Source organism: Sinohyriopsis cumingii, chromosome 5 (assembly GCF_028554795.1).
Source record: "Sinohyriopsis cumingii isolate HCF-2022 chromosome 5, ASM2855479v2, whole genome shotgun sequence".
Lineage (NCBI taxonomy): Eukaryota > Metazoa > Mollusca > Bivalvia > Unionida > Unionidae > Sinohyriopsis > Sinohyriopsis cumingii.
The window spans coordinates 48,215,245-48,239,653 of NC_142965.1; the positions used below are offsets into that span (position 1 = coordinate 48,215,245).

The window sequence follows — 24,409 nt, forward strand, 5'->3', positions numbered from 1 at the left end:
TGATACGTATCAAGTATATTAATGAGGCACTGATACGTATCAAGTATATCAATGAGGCACTGATACGTATCAAATATATCAACGAAGCACCGATACGTATCATGTATATCCATGAAGCACTGATATGTATCATGTATATCAATGAAGCACTGACACGTGTCAAGTATATCAATGAAGTACTGATACGTATCAAGTATATTAATGAGGCACTGATACGTATCAAGTATATCAATGAGGCACTGATACGTATCAAATATATCAACGAAGCACCGATACGTATCATGTATATCCATGAAGCACTGATATGTATCATGTATATCAATGAAGCACTGATACGTATCAAGTATATCAATAAAGCACTGATACGCATCAAGTAATTCAATGAAGCACTGATACGTATCAAGTATATCAATGAGACACTGATACGTATTAAGTATATCAATGAAGAAGCATATCAATAAGGCACTGATATGTATCAAGGTTATGTCAATGAATCACTGATACGTATCAAGTATATCAACGAAGCACAGATACGTATCAAGTTTATCAATGAAGCAATGATACGTATCATAAAGCGCTGATACATATCAAGTATATCAATGAAGCACTGATTCGTATCAACTAAATCAATGAGTTTTACTGATACGTATCAAGTATATCAATGAAGCACTGATACGTATAAAGTATATCCATGAAGATCACTGATACGTATCAAGTATATCAATGAGGCACTGATACGTATTAAGTATATCAATGAAGCACTGATACGTATCAAGTATATCAATGTAGCACTGATACGTATCAAACATATCAATGAAGGACTGATACGTATCAAGTATATCAAAGAGGCACTGATACGTATCAAGTATATCAATGAAGCACTTATACGTATCATGTATATCAATGAAGCACTGATAAGCATTAAGTATATCAATGAAGCACTGATACGTATCATGTATATCCATAAATCACTGATACGTATCATGTATATCCATAAATCACTGATACGTATGAAGTATATCAATGAAACACTGATACGTATCATATATATCCATAAAGCACTGATATGCATCATGTATATAAATGAAGCACTGATTCGTATCAAGTATATCAATGAGGCACTGATACGTATCAGGTATAACAATGAGGCACTGATACGTATCAAGTATATCAATGAAGCACAGATACGTATCAAGTTTATCAATGAAGCAATGATACGTATCATGTATATCCATAAAGCGCTGATACATATTAAGTATATCAATGAAGCACTGATTCGTATCAAGTATATCAATTGGTTTTACTGATACGTATCAAGTATATCAATGAAGCACTGATACGTATAAAGGATATCAATGAAGATCACTGATACGTATCAAGTATATCAATGAGGCAATGATACATATTAAGTATATCAATGAAGCACTGATACGTATCAAGTATATCAATGTAGCACTGATACGTATCAAACATATCAATGAATGACTGATACGTATCAAGTATATCAACGAGGCACTGATACGTATCAAGTATATCAATGAAGCACTTATACGTATCATGTATATCAATGAAGCACTGATAAGCATTAAGTATAACAATGAAGCACTGATACGTATCAAGTATATAAATGAAGCACTGATACGTATCATGTATATCCATAAATCACTGATACGTATGAAGTATATCAATGAAACACTGATACGTATCATATATATCCATAAAGCACTGATATGTATCATGTATATAAATGAAGCACTGATTCGTATCAAGTATATCAATGAGGCACTGATACGTATCAGGTATAACAATGAGGCACTGATACGTATCAAGTATATCCATGAAGCACTGATACGTATCAAGTATATCCATGAAGCACTGATACGCATCAAGTATATAAATGAAGCACTGATTCGTATCAAGTATATCAATGAGGCACTGATACTTATCAGGTATAACAATGAGGCACTGATTCGTATCAAGTATATCAATGAAGCACTGACACGTTTCAAGTATATTAATGAGGCACTGATACGTATCAGGTATAACAATGAGGCACTGATACGTATCAAGTATATCCATGAGGCACTGATACGTATCAAGTATATCCATGAAGCACTGATACGTATCTAGTATATAAATGAAGCACTGATTCGTATCAAGTATATCAATGAGGCACTGATACGTATCAGGTATAACAATGAGGCACTGATACGTATCAAGTATATCAATGAAGCACTGACACGTGTCAAGTATATCAATGAGGCACTGATTCGTATCAAGTATATCAATGAGGCACTGATACTTATCAGGTATAACAATGAGGCACTGATACGTGTCAAGTATATCAATGAAGCACTGACACGTGTCAAGTATATCAATGAAGCACTGACACGTGTCAAATATATCAATGAGGCACTGATACGTATCAGGTATAACAATGAGGCACTGATACGTATCAGGTATAACAATGAGGCACTGATACGTATCAGGTATAACAGTGAGGCACTGATACGTATCAAGTATATCAATGAAGCACTGATTCGTATCAAGTATATCAATGAGGCACTGATACGTATCAGGTATAACAATGAGGCACTGATACGTATCAAGTATATCCATGAAGCACTGATACGTATCAAGTATATCCATGAAACACTGATACGTATGTAGTATATAAATGAAGCAATGATTCGTATCAAGTATATCAATGAGGCATTGATACGTATCAGGTATAACAATGAGGCACTGATACGTATCAAGTATATCAATGAAGCACTGACACGTGTCAAGTATATCAATGAGGCACTGATACGTATCAGGTATAACAATGAGGCACTGATACGTATCAAGTATATCCATGAAGCACTGATACGTATGAAGTATATCCATGAAGCACTGATATGTATCATGTATATAAATGAAGCACTGATTCGTATCAAGTATATCAATGAGGCACTGATACGTATCAGGTATAACAATGAGGCACTGATACGTATCAAGTATATCAATGAAGCACTGACACGTGTCAAGTATATCAATGAGGCACTGATACGTATCAGGTATAACAATGAGGCACTGATACGTATCAGGTATAACAATGAGGCACTGATACGTATCAAGTAGATCCATGAAGCACTGATACGTATCAAGTATATCAATGAGGCACTGATACGTACCATTTATATCCATAAAGCACTGATTTGTATCAAGTAGATTAATGACTAGCAGATACGTTTCAAGTATATCCATGACGAACTGATATGAATAATGTAGATCCATGAAGCATTGATACGTATCAAGTATATCCTTAAAACACTTATACATATCAAATGTATGCATAAAGCTCTGATATGTATCAAGTATATTCATGACTCGCCGATACGTAACAAGAATATCAATGACTAGAAATTACATATCAAGTATATCCATGACGCAATAATTCCAATTTTTATGAATTCAATGCATTTTCTACAATTTCATTGGATGCAAACGGTCACATAATACTGATCTCAAATTTTTTACACATCAATAAATTATACGGACTAAATTTGGTTCCCTGTTTCTAGGTCAGTTGGTGTGATGTTTTATATATATATAAACGCTTTACACCCTAATGATAACAACAAGCCCCCAACCACCCACTCCTGTGATTTCAGACAAAAAAATTACAAACCATAGATTAAAATCGACCACTAGAAGTTAAAAAAATGTAATTGCACAGACCTTCCTGCACTCTAACAGTCTCCCCGTTTGCCGAAGAAGGCACATGGCAGGCTTTACGAACTAGTCTTCAGAATTTATTGCATTTCGCTTCGACAATATGTTCCAGCAGCTGTTATTAAAGGTCAGGGTCATATATCAAGCACGGAATATCACTAAAAATTGACAGATTTTGCTTTTGAAAGACCGAAATGCATAGAAAAAAAACAACAATGGATGGTATGAAAAAGCCTGCCACACGCAAGAGCAGGTTTAGAAAAAAAGAATAGCCTGATTTTAACAGCATCAACCATTTTTTTTTAAAAATGTTAAAATAATGATTATAACAATATATCGCTGGCAGGATCAGCTATGAAATTCTGCCTATATTACTGTATATAGAATTGACGACTCTTGGCTAGCGAAGATCGGTCTATGTATTGTGTCGCAGTAAACAAGCTAATGAAAAAAACTTCAATCTACATAAAAGTGACATTTTTGTTGACGAATCTGCTGATCTCAGGACAGATAGGAAGTAAAACGGAATAATAATGATTAACTGATCATGACTGGGTATTTATCGATGTGTAAAGCTTACTTAATCAATCACAAATTTAACATAAAGTCCGTCGGACATTATTTACTTTGTGAGTGATTAGATAAATTTACACATCAATAAATACCCAACCATATCATTTAATCCTATTCTGATGCGCACCATGTATATTCATGAAGCATTGGTACATGTCAAGTATATCTATGGGTCGCAGATACGTGTCAAGTATATCCATCACTTGCAGAAACGTATCAAGTATATCCATGACGTACTGATAGGTATCAAGTATATTTATGAAGCATTGATACATTTCAGTTATATCAACGAAACACTGGTGCGTATCAAGTATATCCATGATTTCTTGGAGTTATTAGGATTCATTTATTGTACAGAAATATTGGTAATTATGATCAGGTGGAAATGAAATCGATGTCTCAAGAGGGAAATCGGCACATACAACACGAATAACAAAAAGGTGGTACACACACACACACACACGCGCGCGCGCGCGCGCGTCATAGAAGTTGTCCAGTATTGTACTAGAGACGAATTCTTAAATCCCCAATTGAAAGGTCGGCTAATCAATAATGCCAAACCTGACATTTTTAAAACATAACCATGCTGGTTGAATTCCGTAGCAGGAAGGAAAGAGGCCAACATTTTTTTAAGCATAAAACTGGATATATGGAAACTTGTATGTGTCAATGCCATCGTTAGAGCGATGTCTTCCGCTTTCCTTCTGTGAAGTGCGTGCAGTTTAATAATATGAAGGAGACAACTATATTTGGTTCTTCCTCTCTTTGAAATAATTCTTATAATAAACCTGAACTGTACTTATTGTACATTGGAATACTAGATAAGTAGCTTTGCAATGCTATCAGAAAACATTTAAACCACTTTGTATTAATGTCATAATTATACATGGTAATGTGGAAAAGAACTATATATATACCGTATTTACTCTCTTATAAGTCGAGTCCAACTGAAACTGCACAGACCCAGATCTGCCGTCGCATAAAGCGCTGCCAGATCAGGATCTGAGCAGTTTATTAGGAGCAATCATTAGAATAAACAACACAGACCTAATTTGCAAGCTCAATATGCTACGGCAGATCAGGATCTCTATTCTTTGGAGTTTGATTCGTCTTATAAGCGAGTATAAATAGTGTATATTTCTTTTTCCTAGAATGGATAACTAAAACTCAAAAGCGCTTTCAGAGTAATCCTTGATCTTGAGAGTTTTCTCTGAAGAGAGTTTCTTAAATGTGTGTGAGATGATCCCACAACTGTTCCAATGCTGGATTAAGAAAACATCTTTTATAGCCTAAATTTTTAAAAAAATTTGCTAAGCAATGTAGAAACATTACTTGTTTCATCTTATTCATTATTATCTTGAGTAGCGCTAGCACTATCCTACCTCATCATTTTCTCTTGCAAGTCGCTCGCTTTGTGTCCAGCCATTAAAGTCTGATCTGTCAGGTTATTATTTGGTATACGTTCTTTCCTCCATAAGCCATTAAAATCTGATCTGTCAGGTTATTATTTGGTATACGTTATTTCCTCCTGTATTAGGGACACCAGATAAGATTCTTGAATAAAATGTTATAATTTTATCATTAAGATGTAACATTTCCCTCTCCGTCTGTTTTTCAGCTTGTTTAGTCATTATGCTCAGATCGCGTGCTTTTGTATCTTTCGTCTTTTTTATATTTGGTATGATCTGTGAAATTTACAAGCTGAAATCTTTGAGCAGAGACGCTATTTCAGTGAATACAGCATTATCTTAATAAGATCTGAAACTTTGGAATGTTTCCTATAATCAGACTCTCGTAAATTGAATCTCTAAGGCAGAATTCCGGCACATGAATGAAAAAATATATCATTGCATTTACGTATTTGATCAGAAACGGTTTATATAAGGCTAATTCGGTTAAAAATAAAAATGTTCGGCAATTACAAAACCAGTAACTAGATCGCATGATTTATTTGTTGAAAGAACATATTTGAAAAACAAATTCGCTTACAAAAAGTGATATTGGTTTTTCTGTCCAAGTATTATCGTATCAGAAGACAGTTCTAATATGTATACAGATTTACAAATGCTCCGATACATATTCGTCGGAATTTTCTCTATGGTGAATAAGATATATCCTCTTGGCAAGTGTGCCATTTATTCGGCATTATTCATCATTCACTTGTAGTCCGATGGAGTCTCTCGTATAACACACACGTTACATTAAGGAAAATGCGTCAGACCGCCAGAAACAATTCTAGAAATAATATGATCTATCAAATAAGTTTAACTAAACTACATATTATTGTTATAAATAGAATATCATCCTATCACAATTATGGTGCCGAGTTGCAGACGCATGAGTGTAATGAATCGGGGATTTCATTTCTGCCGCCACGTCTAAGCCTTATTCAATTAGTGCCATCGTAAAATGTATCTGTGCTGCCATTAAGTAAAGCTTGCATTTAAGTTATAATGATTTTCTACAGTTACCATTACAAATCCCAATTAAGTTTATTGCTCAGAAATTATTGGAATGTAAGAACTTTCATCTCAGTTAAATTTGCAAAGCATATTCATAATTACGTCACATGGATTTTTGTTCCCTAAACCTAATCTGAATTTACTGGTTACTTTAATGGTATCGATGAAATGGTGTTTTAATAACAGAAACGTGCGAAGTAAGTAAACTATATATAGTGTCGACTTATCCTAGGTAGAGACAGATACTGTGCCATAAATGACACAAACATTTCACTCGTGATGAAATATTCCAATCTCTTTGTTCCGAAGTGAAGTTAATCAAATTGTAACAAAAACTCTTTTATGTAATAATGAGGAGAATTACTTTTCCTTGGACACAGAAACTGTCAGAGTGTCTAATTGAAGTAAATATGTTGAGAGATGTGGTAGTGAGCAAGGCAACCACTCTTTGTTTTTATTAACTGCAAGCATAAAATCTAAACTTTGGAGGTAAGACACAATTTCACAGATATTAATGGTATCAAAGGCGGATGTCCTTCTTCGACTAGTATTAAAATCCTTTTGGTCAGATTTTACGGTTGGACAGCGCCTCCCATTTCATCATCTCCTGGCCTTGTTTGGGCTATTAAAAAAAACATGGCCAGGAGTGGATGAAATGGGAGGCGCTGTTTAGAAATCAGACTAATAATTATTAATTGAGCAGGGTACCCGACTCGAAATGTGTATGTTTGTGAGTTGGAGGCGGAAGGGGAGAGGCATTTGACACCGTACTCTTAATACTTTGAGATTGTACCTTAAGCTGTGATTTTAATCTTCCGAGACTTTTATCAGTGTTTTTTAATGTGTGCTTAGATTATGTCTGTGCAGGTATACGTTTTCGATTTATTTTCAGGTTGGCTTACCAGATGCTAAAGTATATTATCAAACGTTAACTTTAATCTCTTACGAAAACCAATTGGTCGTATGAGACTGATGAACAATTATTCAGGAGATAGAAAGGTTTGTATAAATAAAGAAAACTGCATAAATTCAAATTATGCCGGAAGTAGAGTCGAAATCAGACGTAGACAACATAATCAAATCAGACAAATGCGAAACACGAGGAGGGTGGGTGTCCATACGTATAAGCAAGTCTTCTCATGAATATAAGCATTCTTAATTTCCCTGTGGGTGATTATCAGATTGTATCTTATATTAAATCCGTATGAACTGCATATACTACTTGTTCGACATCGATGATGTTTATTCAGTTCATTCCGTTTCCTCTTATCTGTAGCTGAAACGTACAGCACAGTGTTTTAATTACAAAAATGTGCTCTAATCACAAATGTTATTTGTTCTTCAGAAATGGCAAGCATTTGATATACACAATCTATTAGAATATCAAGGAAAACGCACTCACTAGCACATCTGAACTCTCAAAGAATGATAGTAAGTGCAATTACATTAAATAATCGTCGCAGCAGTAATTAAACGTGTATAATAAACATATTTATTTTGTTTTGAGATATTTCAAAATTTTACATCGATACTTTGATAGGTATTATAAATTCTCTCTTCCTATGATTTGGACAGGTTATTTTCGATACATTGATCCTTGAGACCTAAATATGGTAATCAGCTAAAATAAACGAGACAATACAGTAAGGCGTTTACTCATGTATCAAGACTGTGCTGCAGCATTCGAGCACAGATATGCATTTGCATCAGATGCGGCAACGTTTATGCAGATTTGTTTCATCATATTTGTGTTGTATGTCCTTATATGTCAATATTTACAACTCGTGTTGACATTTCCTAATTGACGACTCTCCACAAAGAGTACGTGTTGCGATATAATGCAGAATGTGCTGTAATACCTGCCAGGTAACGTTTACCAGATAGTGTAATTTTTATGTATATTTATATCTTGTGTGTGAATTTCACGAGTATAGATTGTAAGGGTCATTTAGTAAACAACACATTACACACTAATTTTCTTATAAGTTGTCGGTTTGTAATTTAAGATGAGGTCATTTTAGTAAATACATTATATAGTTTCAGGATAGAAGTATACATGTTGATGGCATGAGTTTAGGTTACGGGGTTTCTTAATAAACTAGACTGAACTAATTTATGATTGGCTAGCTGCTAAAATATTTAACTTTGCTGACATAGTTATAGTGACTTCGAGATGAGTATGCAACCTTCATTCTGCTTCCGAAATTGCATCATAGGCTTTTGTATTATTATATAAGAGATGATTTAATGAAAATTAGTTATTACTAGCACAAGCAACAGTCTTAGAGAAGACGAAGAGCTGTGTTCAGTTCAGTTGAGAAGATTACATTCATGTATTTTAATTATTCATTGGACCTACAGAGTGTTCGTTGTCGAGGATTTAGTTTCAGTTTTGGAATTACTGTGAATTCATTTAAAGACATGAGATTATATCATTGTGATAAATCCAAAGTATTGCCACATCAGCGAAATAGACTGGACTTCATTCGGATCACCAGTGGAACTTATTTGGAATACTTGATAATTTTGGACTTGTTATGGAACTGTTAGGCTTATTAAGGATTTCATTCGCCATTTTGTTATTTTCAATTTTTCATAGAGTCATAACAGTAAATGACGATGAAATCTTCAAGTTATTTATGCGGTATGCAGCGACATTCTTTGTCATGCTGTGTTAAGCTTTTTTTCTTTCTTCTAAAAACAGAGTATTTGAATTCCGCAGATTATACCAAATTTAGTAATGCATATAATTTGAGTATTATGAAGTTTACTATTATATTTTAAGGTGTTGCTGAGCAGCGTCTAGGTAATCATCGCACTTGTTTTATTGCCATTTTTGTTTTGATTATTTGTATGCAAAAAACACACATTCATTTTGTTTTTCTAACTTGTCTTCCTATGAGATACTGCTGCTACTTTGTAGAAGGGAAAAATCCCATCCCTCATTCTAAAATGATATCCCATGAACACTTTTGTCAGTAATTGCATAAGCAAATGATGAAGATGATGATAATGATGAAGATGAATAATATATATAAAGATCCGAAAAGTAGGATAAGAAAATATCTTGGAGGTACATTAGTTATGTCCATTTTTCATGACCTTAGAAGCATTAATTCTTCTCGTCATATAACGTTAGAAGCATACTTTACAAAAAACAAATCAGACAGAATAAATACTAACATTACTTCATGTACATTACTTTTTTTTATATAAACTGTTAACAGTTTATATTTACATCCAGTGTCTAATAACAGCCGAGAAATGCAATATACCATGAAACTAAGAAGCAAGCACAACTAATTTTCAAGACCAAACAACACCCATAACTTTTGTACGACTCCGCGGACTGATTGAAATTAGATTCATTTTCCGTAAAGGTCAAGCTTAGACTGGTGTCTTTGCAGGTCCGATCATTGCCTATGCCCAATTGCAGTTCGGTAATTAAAGGCTGCGGCACTCCTAATACTGGGACATGGCTGGAAATTTGTTTTCACAATTATTTGAATGTGCAATATATAAATGATATTACAGATTTCCCTAATGGAGTGAACGGACAAGAAATGCTTAGCTTAAGAGCCTGGTTACCCATTAAGAACACGAAGCACCCTTTTAGGGCACCAGCCCAACAGGAGCACGAAACAAAAATTCTAATTAATTGCTGATGATAAAACTGAATGAACTATATATGACCTTTTCGATCTGCATGTACAAGTACTGAGATCTGGAATGATGGCAACACTGTTATTTTCCCACCTTTATTATTATTATTATTATTATTTTGCGGGGTGTCATTTCTTTTTTGAGTTTCACATTTTATAGGAGACAAAAAAGGGGATCAAAATATTTCCAGTGTTTAAGGCCCTAGAAGGTCTTAATCTGACCCTTTTTAGCCCATTTGTATTTTAATGGTTCTTACATGTTCAAGGTACAAAAAGCAGAGTATGTGTAACGTGTATGATTGTGAAAAGGGGGCAGGAAATGTTTATGTAGTGTTGCCTTCGACCTTGAATGTGTCCATCGCATTTGACTGAAGCTTCACTACTCAGTAATTTGTTCTTCGTACGTGCTTGTGTAACGGTGATACGAAAAAGAAATTATGTTGATAAGACATTTTTCCAAACCACACTGTCTTTTAAATAATCCCTACATCACTGTGGATAGTTCGGTATTCTTTTCAACGGGCCGATGTTGATAAGACATTTTTCCAAACCACACTGTCTTTTAAATAATCCCTACATCACTGTGGATAGTTCGGTACTCTTTTCAATGTTTTTCTTGGCATTAAATGTAAATGTTCATCCAAATTGGAAAATATGAAAATTGTTCAATATAAGGTTTCATGAGATTTATCGTCGATAATCAAGAAATAATAATAATAATAATAATAATAATAATAATAATAATAATAATAAACAGTGAAATGATCGGGTGCACAGTCGTAGACATTTCTATTTTTAAAGATGTTAGAGGACGTTACAATCTGCCTTGAACCTGCTTGTATTTTGCCACAAAACGTGTTGTTCTTTTTACTGTTCCTTGACTTCATTACTTCCATTGTTATCATTCTTTTCGTTTCAGTCGTCTGCGATGTTTTATTCTCCATTTTTATTCCTTACAAGGACTAAATTGGAAATCTAGATTCATTATACAAATTATGCTATATTTGTACACCTATTTATAATATGATTAAAACAATGTAGCATTTCCAAATTTTCCCGTCCAAAATTATAATTTTTTGACAGGAAAGGATCGAAACAAAGGTACGCTGTTAAAATGTACCCTTTTTATATTTCTGAACCATTGAAGTCCTAAAACCATCTAATCTGCACGTTTCGGAATTTTGGTTGAAGCAGTTACCGAGTTTCATACGTCATGATCATATGAAGAAACTATGGGACTTTGTTTTCAATCAGAAGTAAAAATATTTCTGATTTGATTAAAATGAAAAAAGTGGGTTTTTTCGTCGGTACACCCATGCTGTCATGTTGGAAATGTTTCAGGGTCTAATGTATACATGTACTTTGCAGTTGCTATACGTGTTGAATCCAAAAGATAGGATTACACATTAATTAATTTTCTTTTTCTCTGATGATTTATTTCATTGATTTTGTGATTTACCTGAGCCCACCTGTGTATTTTATTTAGTGTTGACCTCCACCACATCCATTACTATTCATGACATTTTATAAGAGTTGCAATTTCAGGTAGTAAATTAGCTATTGTAAGAGTGGAAGCTCGAAAGTATATGAAAATTAATATCTGAAGTAAAAATGAAAGATCGAGGAAACAAAATTGTTTTAATACAAGTGAATTTTATAATATACAAGTACATTTTGTAATATACAAGTACATTTTATAATATACAAGTACATTTTATAATATACAAGTACATTTTATAATAATACAAGTACATTTCATAATATACAAGTACATTTCATAATATACAAGTACATTTCATAATAATATACAAGTACATTTTATAATATAAAAGTACATTTTATAATATACAAGTACATTTTATAATATACAAGTACATTTTATAATATATTATATAAGTACATTTTATAATATACAAGTACGTTTTATAATATACAAGTACATTTGAAATAGATCTGTTAGATTTGGTCTTAATTATTTCATTTACGTAAGAAGATGGTTAATTGCATCCAAACGTGTAAAGATTTTTTTTGTAAATCTTTCCATTACAATAAAACTTATCAAAGTCAATAAATTAGATGAGGACAAATTTCAGTTCAAGACTATACATATCTTCCAATTTAGTCTTTATAGCGTTACGAAAACCATCGCTCTTTTCTAAGTCTAACAGTTTTTCCCAGCTGTGGAATTCCCGCAGATTCGGCACCAACACTCTCATAAAATTTCTTTGCACTTGACACGATGATTTAATTATGGTGTCTGGAAGTCTGCGATATCTCTAAAGCATCTTTTTGTATCATGATTTTATAACGCAAAGGAAAAGATGAAGTGATGCAAAGGGTTATTTAAAAGTATTTGGAAAATTTTAAACTTCGGCTGTGGTAGTCATGCAAACACATTAATAATAAATATATCTCTCATCACCACGTACATCATGTCTGCTGGGATTTCTCTGCTATCCAGTCATAACCGTCATCATCGTCATACTTATCATCTTATTTATCGTAAACGTTTTGTGTAAATGGACAATTCTGAAACCCTCTAAGCATTAAGAACTTAAGACAATGAAGAAGTACAAATAAAAATGGTCCAAGAAAGCAGGAAATAAGCAGATATAAAAATGAATAAAATAATTTGAATGGATTCTTATCCGATTTGATATATGTTTGCATTAATATAAAGACAGAAAATGGAATGAGTTATTCAGTGACTGCTTATCAAGAAGGGTGTTTTAAAGTATTTTTCAATATTTTTTAATTGCTTTTATTCTGTATGCAAAGAAATTATGTCATCTTATACCGTACTTGTCAGTAATATTTAGTCATATAAAAACACTTAAGTTCAAAAACATTGTAACTACCATTTTCAATCGGAAGATTATCTACTAAAACTCTGAAGTTGGCCAAATGAACTACAAATTTGCAAGAAAACATAATAAAATTGTACCACATCACCGTGTTTTGTTTAGGTTATGAAAAAGGCCATCCACTACTGAATTCACGACAGACTCTGCTATATACGTTTCTTATAGTAGTTAATATTTTCGTGATCGCAAAACGTGAAAAATGCAATAATTATTAAATTTCTCCTCATTCGGATACTTCTCCCTGAATACAATTTTTTAAAAGTATTTTAGACCAAATCTAATCAGAAGGGTGACTCGAGCCATTGCTTTCAGTGTGTCCAGTGAATTGTACGATTGTTAGAACTTGCAACCGTATTTTTACAGCAAAATATAACCGTCATTAGTGCGTTTCTCAACAGAAGCGTCGCTCTTACCACTTAGCTTGTTTACCTGAAACTACATACAAGTACCAAATAATTATCTACCGAATAATCTCGTCAAGATAGGGAATAAAGAAACTGTCGTGTATGCAAACATAATATTATCCACATTTCTAGCAATGCATTTTTGTTCCGCATAGTAATTGCAAATATAATAATGCATTATGAATACTTCCTCTGACAGATACTATTTACTTCAAGCGGGTAGAATCAATTACATATCAGTTTCGTTAATTCTGAAATTATTTTGCGACATGGTGAATTATGTAAGAGTTTCTTCCTCAGACGCAGTTTTTTCGGTAAAGTTTTACCTATTTCGTTTCGTTATAGACTTAATGTTCAAGACACAGTGATTATTTTGTCCGCGCACTCACTAAACATCTTTTTCTATTGCATGTAATAACTACAGACACCAACCTCAAGGTGGAGACTCCGCTCAATTGCACGTAATACCTACAGGCACCACTTAAAGGCGGAGATTCCACTATGTTGCATGTATTACCTACAGACACCAACAAGTTAAGGCGGAGATTCCACTGTAAAAGGAGGCAGATAATGAAGGGACTTCATCTGAAATTACGTGCCATGAAAAATATCCCCTTATCAGTATCGTATTGACTAGTTGGCTATGGAAGCTATCATACACAATGGTAGCCTGTAGGTGAGGGATGCTCTCTCTCTCTCTCTCTCTCTCTCTCTCTCTCTCTCTCTCTCTCTCTCTCTCTCTCTGCTTTCCTTAACAATTTTTGCACTCTTTTTTAAATTTTCTTTGCTGAGTGACGTTCTTTGATCATGCTACTTAAGGAAACATATACCAGGATCGAAACATAGTTCAAATGATAAATTTCCCCTGTTTGATATATTTTCTACCGCTTTATATAGACCAGAGAAAAAAGAAAGAAGCAATGTCAAGGTCAAAATGTTATACATTAAGACAGAACATTGCACTTGGATACCATAGCTTTCAGTACTTCATCTACGCTATGCGAAACAAGTGTCAACATAGCCTTGCGTTGATAACTTTCAAACTAATAACGGAAAAGAATCAGTTTAAACATCAGAGAGCAAACTTCTAATATATTACGTTTTTACTTTGTTTCCATATCAATGTGAAAGAAGGTACAAGATCTGGACCTCGAACAACAAAGTATTAAGCATTCCTTAACCCATTAAATTTTACTAAAATACACTCGTCGGTACAACAGTGTTATGTACAAAAAAAAGAAGAAATGTAGTCGTGGAATGTTAGACTACGGAAGTTCACTGGGGCAAAATTATTTTCTCACACTTTTCCATATCTTAATTACATGGAAAGTTCCAGATAGTACACCTGAATTCACGAGTCAATTATTAGCCATAGAAACCCAAAGATAATCCAATAATAGTATTTTTAAAAAAACTTTAAGGCCTGCTTTAGAGTAAAATCGCAAAATATATTATCTGTGTTCTATTTTACCAGTTATAACGAAAAGACGTTAAAGATTGATGATAATAGAAGACGGAATTAGAAGGTTACACATATATTCGAAGGTCAAGAAACGAGTCCTAAAAAGTTAAAGAATAATTTAAACGAGGATAATAATAGTAGTAACCAATACCCACATAACAGGTGCAGGATGCAACAGAAAAGAAATAAAAACATATCATAGCAACAGAAAGTTACGTAAATAGCTTTCATACAGGAAATCCAGCACTACACGTATTAATAGTTATACATGCACAAATACGAACATAAAAAAAACTTATTATCAATGTACATATATACACAAGCGTACAACTGAGAGGCTCATTCCGAAGCTAGCTTGCAAACAAAAATCATGGAAAACAACAGTCTTGCACATAATAATAATATATTCAGACACACATAAACATACACGTATACAGTAAAGTCAATGGTAAGAGCCTCCTGTTGTAGAAATAAGTTCCTATATACAGACGGTACGAAGGATGGAGTTACGGTTGGAGCTGTCATTAAAACACTCCTGGACAACATCTCGAATCGTTTACTTGATAAAGCCCCAACTTTTACAGCTGAAGTTAAAGCTAAAATTCGAAGAAAAAAAAGTTGACTAGTTTGCCGCCTAATAAACGAAACAGAGACAATAAGTTTCATCATCTGTCTGGATTTCCGTTCCACAATGAAAGCCCTGCTAAACCTTCAATCTGGCACTTCCACTAATTAAAAACAAAACAAAAACAAAGCACAAAAAACACACGATTTGCACAACGATTCTAAAAAAGCATACCGTATTGATGGATACCTAGCTATAATGGTAAAAGAGTCATGAAAAGGAAGATAAAGCAGCCAAAGCTGCCATGCAATCACCTGTTCCCTAAAGGAAGTTTCATGTGATAACCCCAAAGATTATATAAATCAGCATGTTATTTATATTCACCAAGTGTATTGAATATATATATATGTCTGATGTATTTATGACTTTTGATGACTGCAAGTAGTTTAGTACGATCTTCACACCAGAGACTGAATTCTTTCTGAGCAAGCCTGCACACGATTTACGGTAAAACAGACGTAAAGAATTTTACATTCCTTTTCTAAAATAGTTTTCTGGTTACTTAGATTGAAGTTGGCGTATGATAAGCAGATGTCATATACATAGTTACAATGTTTGGTAATCATTGATACAACAGAAAATAGAACTGACTAAATATTAGACAGGCCTAAAACTGTAACCTTGAGGTACACCATTACTGGTTGAATTCCAAAGAGGTCCAATAATGTAACCTTGAAGTACAACGTTACTGATGAAATTCCAAACAGCGTTTAGAATGTAACCTTAATTACTGATGGAATTATTGAAGCTTACGACATTTTCTATATTATTTTTAACCATCATGGTAGTGACTTAGGTAAGCAGTATAAGTTATGCTAAGAACCAATGCAAAGTACTTAGACTAACGGAGATTGTATGGAAAGTAGCCGAAGGCATTTGAAAAGACCATCAAAATTTCAGGATATGATTTGATTTCGTCCAATAATTTCTTCCAGTCTTCAGTAAATTTAAGGACAGTTTAACAGTCATAAGCTTAGTGGAAATCTGAGAGAAAAGTAAAGAACTATAATTAAAGTATGGAGTTATTAATTGTTTATTGCCTTTTCAAAACTGCTTGAAGTTGTTGGTGGGAGCATGCTACTGACAGGTCTATAGTCAGACTTTTCAAGAGGGCCTTATGTTTATAAATTGGTATTAATGGAGTCTTTTCGAGGGTGGACGTAAAGGAGAATTGGAATTTGGACTGTGTCCGTATTATTGAAGTGCGAGCTAAACGAATATTTGTTGATAAACCATTTAAACCAGCATCCTCCAGTATTTTAGTTGATTGAGACAGAGATGTTTCGTCCTCTGGTTTTAAGTAAACAAGGTAGGAATTGCACTTCTTTGATTTCATGGAATGCTGCGATGAGAGTCGGTACTTATGTGAGTGAACATTTTCCCCACATCCTGGCCACGTTAACAAAATAGGAATTAAAAACTGTCACTAAACACTTGTTGAACAGGATTGAAGTTATCTATATCAAGCAGTATATTATTCATCTTTATTGGTTTACAGATTGTTGATGGCAGGCAAATATGTGTTTCGTTTTTGTCCCACCAGCATTTCTTTTGAAGACTTATTATTGAATTGAGGTTCTCTTAGCGTTTGTTACTAATTTCAAGAGTTTCATATAGAGTTTTCACTTGGCCTTGGATCCAAATGAATTCATAACAAAGACTTACAAACTGATGCGGTCTTGTAAGTCCTTCTGATTTAAAGTATATATTAGAAAAGATCAAAGGAGTTTTTTACTGAACAATACGCTCAAAACTGAAGGTAGAAGATAATAGAAATGAAGCCACAATAGGTCGAACTGGAAATACTCTTGTTAGTTGCTCAATATTGTCACTATAAACAGTGCCGATTTTTATTTAGTAACAGTCTATACGTGTATAAGTTTATATGTGTGCTGCAAGCAATTGTATAAGCAGCATATTTGCTGCTCTTGTTGTACCTCTAGAAATAGATTTGTAATGATTTCAGGCTTATAGCAAGGGGTTATATACTCTCCTATTTTATCAACAAAAACACATTGGCTTCATGTCACTGGAAACATATTCCCTGCTTCAGGTCAAGTGTTGGTTTTCATAGACAATCATGTAAATATTCTTCATCAAAAATATCCAGGACGATGAGTTTGATTATACTTTGTTCTTTTTTATATAAATAAATTAAATATTTTTTACATTATCTGCTATCTTTGTATTTCAGTGGAATTCTCATTTGTCTAAGAAAAGCAACAGATGGCTGATTAGACAACAGACATAACACATACAGATCAGCTCCTACCTTATGTATAATTCCTAGGCACCTGAAACCGCGATTCTACTTTAGTCTAACTAGTTGGTACTGTATGAACTCGGAAACCTAGGGCGGTGTGGATAAACAAGCCAAACATTTTTCTTCCTGTAGAGCTATCAGTAATGAATAAAGTGCTTCTTTGACTATGTAGCCATGATGAAATCCGAGCTCTTGTTACGGTATTAACCGCAGAGAAGGAAATCGTGAGCCTAATTCCAGACTGTGTTCTTACATGATGTGGCCAGGAAGTAACGATTATTGAGTACTGCATAATAATAAACATACTGTCATATTTTAATCTTAACTGTTTAAGGTATGAGGAAAATATATGGTTTTGTTTTCAATGTTTTGCACTCGAGAGAGCGTATGCACATCACTAGATATATCTTAGCGCCACGTGAGGCAGCTGTTTGTACCATTTTTGTAAGTCTTTAGTGTGAGTCCGCCGTGATTCGAACCCGCGACCCCCCTCTTACGAGGTGGACGCTATAACCTCTTAGGCCACCGAAGTGGTCAAATTTCCTTCTACTATGTACATTATCTTGATTTATTTACTTCAAATATCGATGATGCATGCCTAAATGGCTAATGGACGTTGAGTAATGAATTAAGCAGGGTGACAACGTGACAGTGATCGAAAGATGTGGGCAGCAGGTACAAAACAAATACAATTATGGAGTGAAGTCCATGATGTTTGATCTTCTACCGAAATGTGCGAGTAAAGAAGCGCTATCATTTGAAATAATCTGACCTACCATTGTAGAGAGAGGAGATATAGAGAAACCTACGTGCTTGATTCATCAACGAACAATGCCTCGATTATATAACGAATTTGCTTTCACCAGATGCACAATATGCAGCTGCAAAGAACTTACGAGAGTCAAGCAATGTTGTTAATATTCGATATCGTGTACCCATTTTTAAAACTTCCATCCGACCATCCACGTTTAACACGTGAAAATAGTAACTTGTATCGACACGAATCCTTTCAACTAATATAATCTTTAGGAAATATGTAACTAAATTTATTAATTCAGTCCCCGGCTATTTAGCCTGCGGTAAATCTGCGAGGTTTTGTTTGATTAGCGCGACTAAAATCATATGTAACATAGTTATGATTTATGGAAAGCAAACAGTATCACTGATCCTTCCTGTTCTTGTGGATTTCCTACTGAGAATGACTTTCATTTCTTGTTTGAGTGCAAATTGCATAGAACCATGAGATTCACGTTTTCTGATACTTTTACTCCTTGATATCAATACTAACTTGAATGTCCTCTTGTTTGGAAATAACTTGTAGACTACAGAGAAAAATACTATATATCAATACAAAATGAAATGCAGACATTTTCAAAAAAAACGGACATATTACAAATTTAAAATACCACACAGTCCCTCATGCACCAGTTAGATGTCATCTTTCCTATATTGTCCTTTATCCATTTAATCATGGCAGTCATCTGACCAAACCAAACACGGAGATGAGCATGTAAATTGAACAACTTTTTTTCCGGTCCTTTGAATTTTGTAGTAAAATGTTTGGCAATAAAATATATTTACACTAATCTTCGCTCATAAAGAGTCTTATGAGAATCCAAGAGATACAGACACTTTAAATTTTTGCTCTGCGGTAATATGTAACTTTTCACTTTCTGGCTGTAAAACGTAAGACCGCATTGACAAGACGGGTATGTCACCTTCTACGATGTCCTCTGTTTCCGCAAAAACTTCACAGATAACAAGTTTGCTGTGAATACATAAAAATAGATTTATTTGTTTGGTACGATTTTAATCAAGACATTCTGTAATGCACATAAACAGCAAGAAATAGGCAAATCTTGAATTTTACAATTAAAATGCAGAACATTCTAATAAAAATCAGTTCATTCTTATAAATACATTTCATTCTTTGAAAGAAAAAATCATGCAAAAGGGAATCACGTGTGACAGATGATGAAAAACTTTGTAATTCACACAAGTAGCCTTTGAAGTCTGCCTGACACGGTTTTTGATGTTATGGTGACATCTTTAAGGAACATGGATTGAAAGAAAACCCATCCTTAAAAAGTATTTACATGACAGGTTCAATACTAATATAGACAGTATATAAGCGCGTTACCTACCGTTAACTACGATCTCTTAATTTTGCATAAAGCATTATGAATTGGTTTAATAATTTAAATCCTTCTCGTTAACCTAACACTGGGAAATGTAATTTGTCCCAGACTGCGATGATTTTTTTTTCAACAACGTGCAAGCTAAAATGTAACACCCCAACCATCCAAAAGCTTTACAAATATCGTATGGCATTATATGCTCTGAAATTTGTTTAAGTGCTCTGCTTTATAACTATTACCATGCTAATATATATATATATATATATATATATATATATATATATATATATATATATATATATATATATATATATATATATATATATATATATATATATATATATATATTATTATTATTATTATTATTATTTTTTTATATTATTTTTTTTTGAGCTTTGCTAGTCTGTCGACTAACCGCATTTCTCTTGTCTGCATTCAGATGATAAGGTAAGTGACAAACAATTTATTTTGAGCAAGCTCAAAATGACAGGTAGTATAGTTTTACACTAGACTTAAAATAGAAAAGTGAAATAGACATCGCTATAACGGAAGTACAGTATATGTTATTAAATGTAGGTATATATCTTGCAAGTTTACCTTCAAGATCTCTTCACCAAATATCCAATATCGGCAATATAGTTCGATTATCAAGAAAGATGATTAATTTTCACATGATTGCCACTAGGATATCATGTTCAATTCTCAGTATGAAGTGCTCTTTAGAAACACAATTATATCAGATAGAAATAGAACATGAGTACATCTGTAATCATTTGGTGTCAAAACTAAGACAGGTACACAGTGACCTCTTTCTTGGATGTGTATTAAATATCTCTATTCGCCGCATTAATTGACTCATTTTCAAGATTAAATTTCACATTTTATCATGAAAAAAAATAGTTCATTGTAGGCAAAACACGTGTTATCAAGACTATCTTGTGAGCTTAAGAAAATTTATCTCATGCCACACAAGAATGTGCATTTGTAAAGTAGCAAAGAAAAAGTATTACTGCAAATTTACATCTTACGTAGCAAACGGCAAGCTTCAATTATAGTATACAACTTGAAATGTCTACATGAAATGCAGCACAAATTCTACCCTTACCATACAGAACATAAACATCATCAGTGGCAATTCTGGTGGAGGTGCACTAGCAACATCTGTACCTCCATCTTCTGAAATATTTCAACTATAATATTTTGGAAACACTCACTTTCAACATGTGCTAAATTGTTTCTTCTCATTATTTTTCTCACAAGGCGCTACTGAATGACGCTCGCTACATGTAGTACGAGGACACTGAGTAGAGTCAACCCGTTTGTGTCCCGTATCAATCGAGGAGGAGACAGATATTGGCGGCTGAGCAGAACCGCTATCATTGTTTGCCCAACTGCTTCAACACACCACTTTGGCCTCAACTTCAGCTAAACGAGTAGTCAGATGTGCTTGAAGAGTGAAGAGAGAAACTTCATCAGTAGTGAAGCAAATAAAGCACACAGTGCTATAAAAAAACAATCCCAAGGAAATCCAGAAAATGAAAACAGCAGAAACTCACTGCTGCCAGTGGTCATAGAAACATCAACTGCCAGTGGTCATATAAAACAAATCCTGCCAGTAGTCATAGAAACAGAAACACTAGTAAGATACCCTGAGCTACTGCCCAAAACCAATTCAGTTCAACCCACTAAAAGTACTAATCCAAATATGGGAAAGATTTTCAAACACGATCTGATGATCTCATAAAACTATTTAATACGTTTGGGAGTCTAGAGGTTATGGACACTGGAAATTCTCTGATATTGCACCTGTGCCGCACTTCCGCCACATTTATAAATGTGTCCGACACCATTATACAATGGCATTCTCGAGGGCTAAAGGCAAATATTGATGAAATTTACTTTCTTCTCAGTAATCATGATCCAGAAGCTGTCTTCGTTCCGACGAAGTTTCTAAAGGAAAACGATAGTTAAATTTACAAACTTTACCGTATACAGCAGCTTTTCAAGAAATACTGGTCAGGATGCAGGAGGAGTATCCATCATAATAAAAAATAAAACTGGCGACTCCAGTAGCCACCTTACACTTTCGATCTGTAAATATGTGTCAAAGAGAGAGCGAAGAACATGGAGGACTTTGCTTCAAAACACAATCTTTGCCTTTTTAATCACAGGTAACATGATGCCACATGATCCTATTCGTCCTTAGATCTGACCGTCTATAATTCATCTCTTTCACTTCACTTCTGTTAGAGAGCCAGTAAAGACGTAAGAGGTATTGACCACTTTCCAATATATTTAAGACGTAATATTCCGAAAACTCAAGGGCAGGGCTCGGACAGATTGGGAAATGCTTCAATCCCTCTGAGAGCTGATCGTTTTGACAACGTAATGGATCCAATTTACAAACCTTTCAATGCCAATCTGAAAAGTAAAGTCTGGATAAATACCGTACATACCGAGCTAAAGCTCGTCGTATTGTTCGAAAAAGCAAGAGTAAAACATGCTGATCCTTTTGTCTCTAGGTTGTACTTCACTTAATCAGCATGTAATATGGGAAGAAAAATAGTAAGCAACACATTGAAAGCAGCTGTAAAAAAAGCTTTAAAGAAATCGAATGAAATGGTGAAAACCATACCAGAAATCTCAAATAGAAAGGCCGAAAAATTCTCGAAATTCTTATCACTACAAAATATTCAGAAAACCTTCGCGTCAAAATCCTGAAAGAAGGGTTCCTTTTAGCTTCAGGTCTGCTATTGCTGAACATTACAATAAATCTTTCACTTTAATAGAATTACCTGACTCTCATGACGCCCACGACACTTCAGCAGGACCAAATGATATCCACTAGCAACTTGTGAAACACTTACTCGATTCATCTCCAAAAAACTCTACTAATCATTTTCAGTTTAGAAACTGGCGACTTCCAGCAATCTTGGCGCGAAATACATAGTCAAACCTGGAAAGGACCAAACTGACCCTTCCAGGTAGCGTCCTATACCTGTAAAAAGCGGTAACCATGGAAAGGATGATAGGCAAACAGACTATTCTGGTATCTAGAGTTGAACAAACTACAAATATATGTTTAATGTGCATGCCGACTCAAGAGAAGATTAAAAGATGTCACATTTTAAGCATTTATTAGAAAAGGTTTCATAAAGAAAGAGCATATACTTGCCCTCTTTGTCGACTTGGAGAAAGCCTATGAACTGACATGGAAGTTCAGCATAATGTATAACTTATTCTACTCGGGTCTAAGGGGTCGCCTACCTAGTATTACTTTCAATCTCAGGAAAGACAGGATCTTCAGACTTGGCTGAACCTTTTCATCTGGCTATGGGTGTGGGTATACGTCAGGGCATCATATTATCCATTACTGTATTCAACATCAACATGAACAACATAGTGAAATGCCTTAACATAGCAACTGGCTGTTCGTTATATGTCGATGGCTTTTTGAGCTGCTATAAACTAGAGTGTATGCATATTGCTGAACGTCAGCTACAGATAAGCTTAAACATAGTTCATGAAAACGGGCTCAGATTTTTTAAACCAAATATGGTTTATATTAAAATTTGTCGATTAAATTAAATTCATGCTGATGAAAAGATCTATATCGAACTTTATCTTATTCCTGTTGTGGAAGATACCAATGTTTTAGGGTAAAATCACGTGCTTCCATGTATACAGACGATTGGTTTATGTGTGTGATTTGGATTTTTAACGTTGCTGTAAAAGAAAATTCAGTCATATTGCTACGATGTCTGCAGTGTGACAGTTTATAGTGATGTCAAGCACTGGCGGCATCATGTCGCAGACATGTAGCATGATGTCCCAACCAGTCACATTATCCTGACTCTAGGTTAACCAGTCCTATCACAAACCTTGTAATGCTAAGCGCCTAGCGAGGTAGTTATTATTACCCTTTTTATAAGTGCTTGGTATGACTCGGCTGGGGTTCAAACCCGCGACCTCCCGCATCCGAGGCAGACGCTCTAACCACTAGGCCACCCGTGCAGTCTACAGACGATTGGAAAAATAGATGCAATATTGGAGCTGCCATTACAACACCACCTGGCACCATCTCGAACCGGTTGCCGGATAAATCCTCAATTTTTATTGTAAAAGTTAAAACCATACTCAGAGCTTTGAACTACGCTGAAAAATCTCAAAATGGAAATTGTATCATGTTTTCGGATTCCCCTTCCACTTTAAAAGTCTTTTAGAATCGTAACTTTAAAA

General features: G+C 34.3%; 1 long non-coding RNA gene across 1 annotated transcript in view; it reads left to right on the forward strand.

Moving 5' to 3' along the window:
• Window positions 1-19,618, forward strand: part of LOC149799103 (uncharacterized) — a 252,549-nt gene extending 232,931 nt beyond the window's left edge. Inside the window, exons 2-3 of the long non-coding RNA XR_016421077.1 lie at window positions 14,107-14,358; window positions 17,964-19,618. This is a non-coding gene — a long non-coding RNA (uncharacterized LOC149799103). The remainder of the gene's footprint in view (window positions 1-14,106; window positions 14,359-17,963) is intronic.
• The last annotated feature ends 4,791 nt before the right edge of the window (window positions 19,619-24,409 follow it).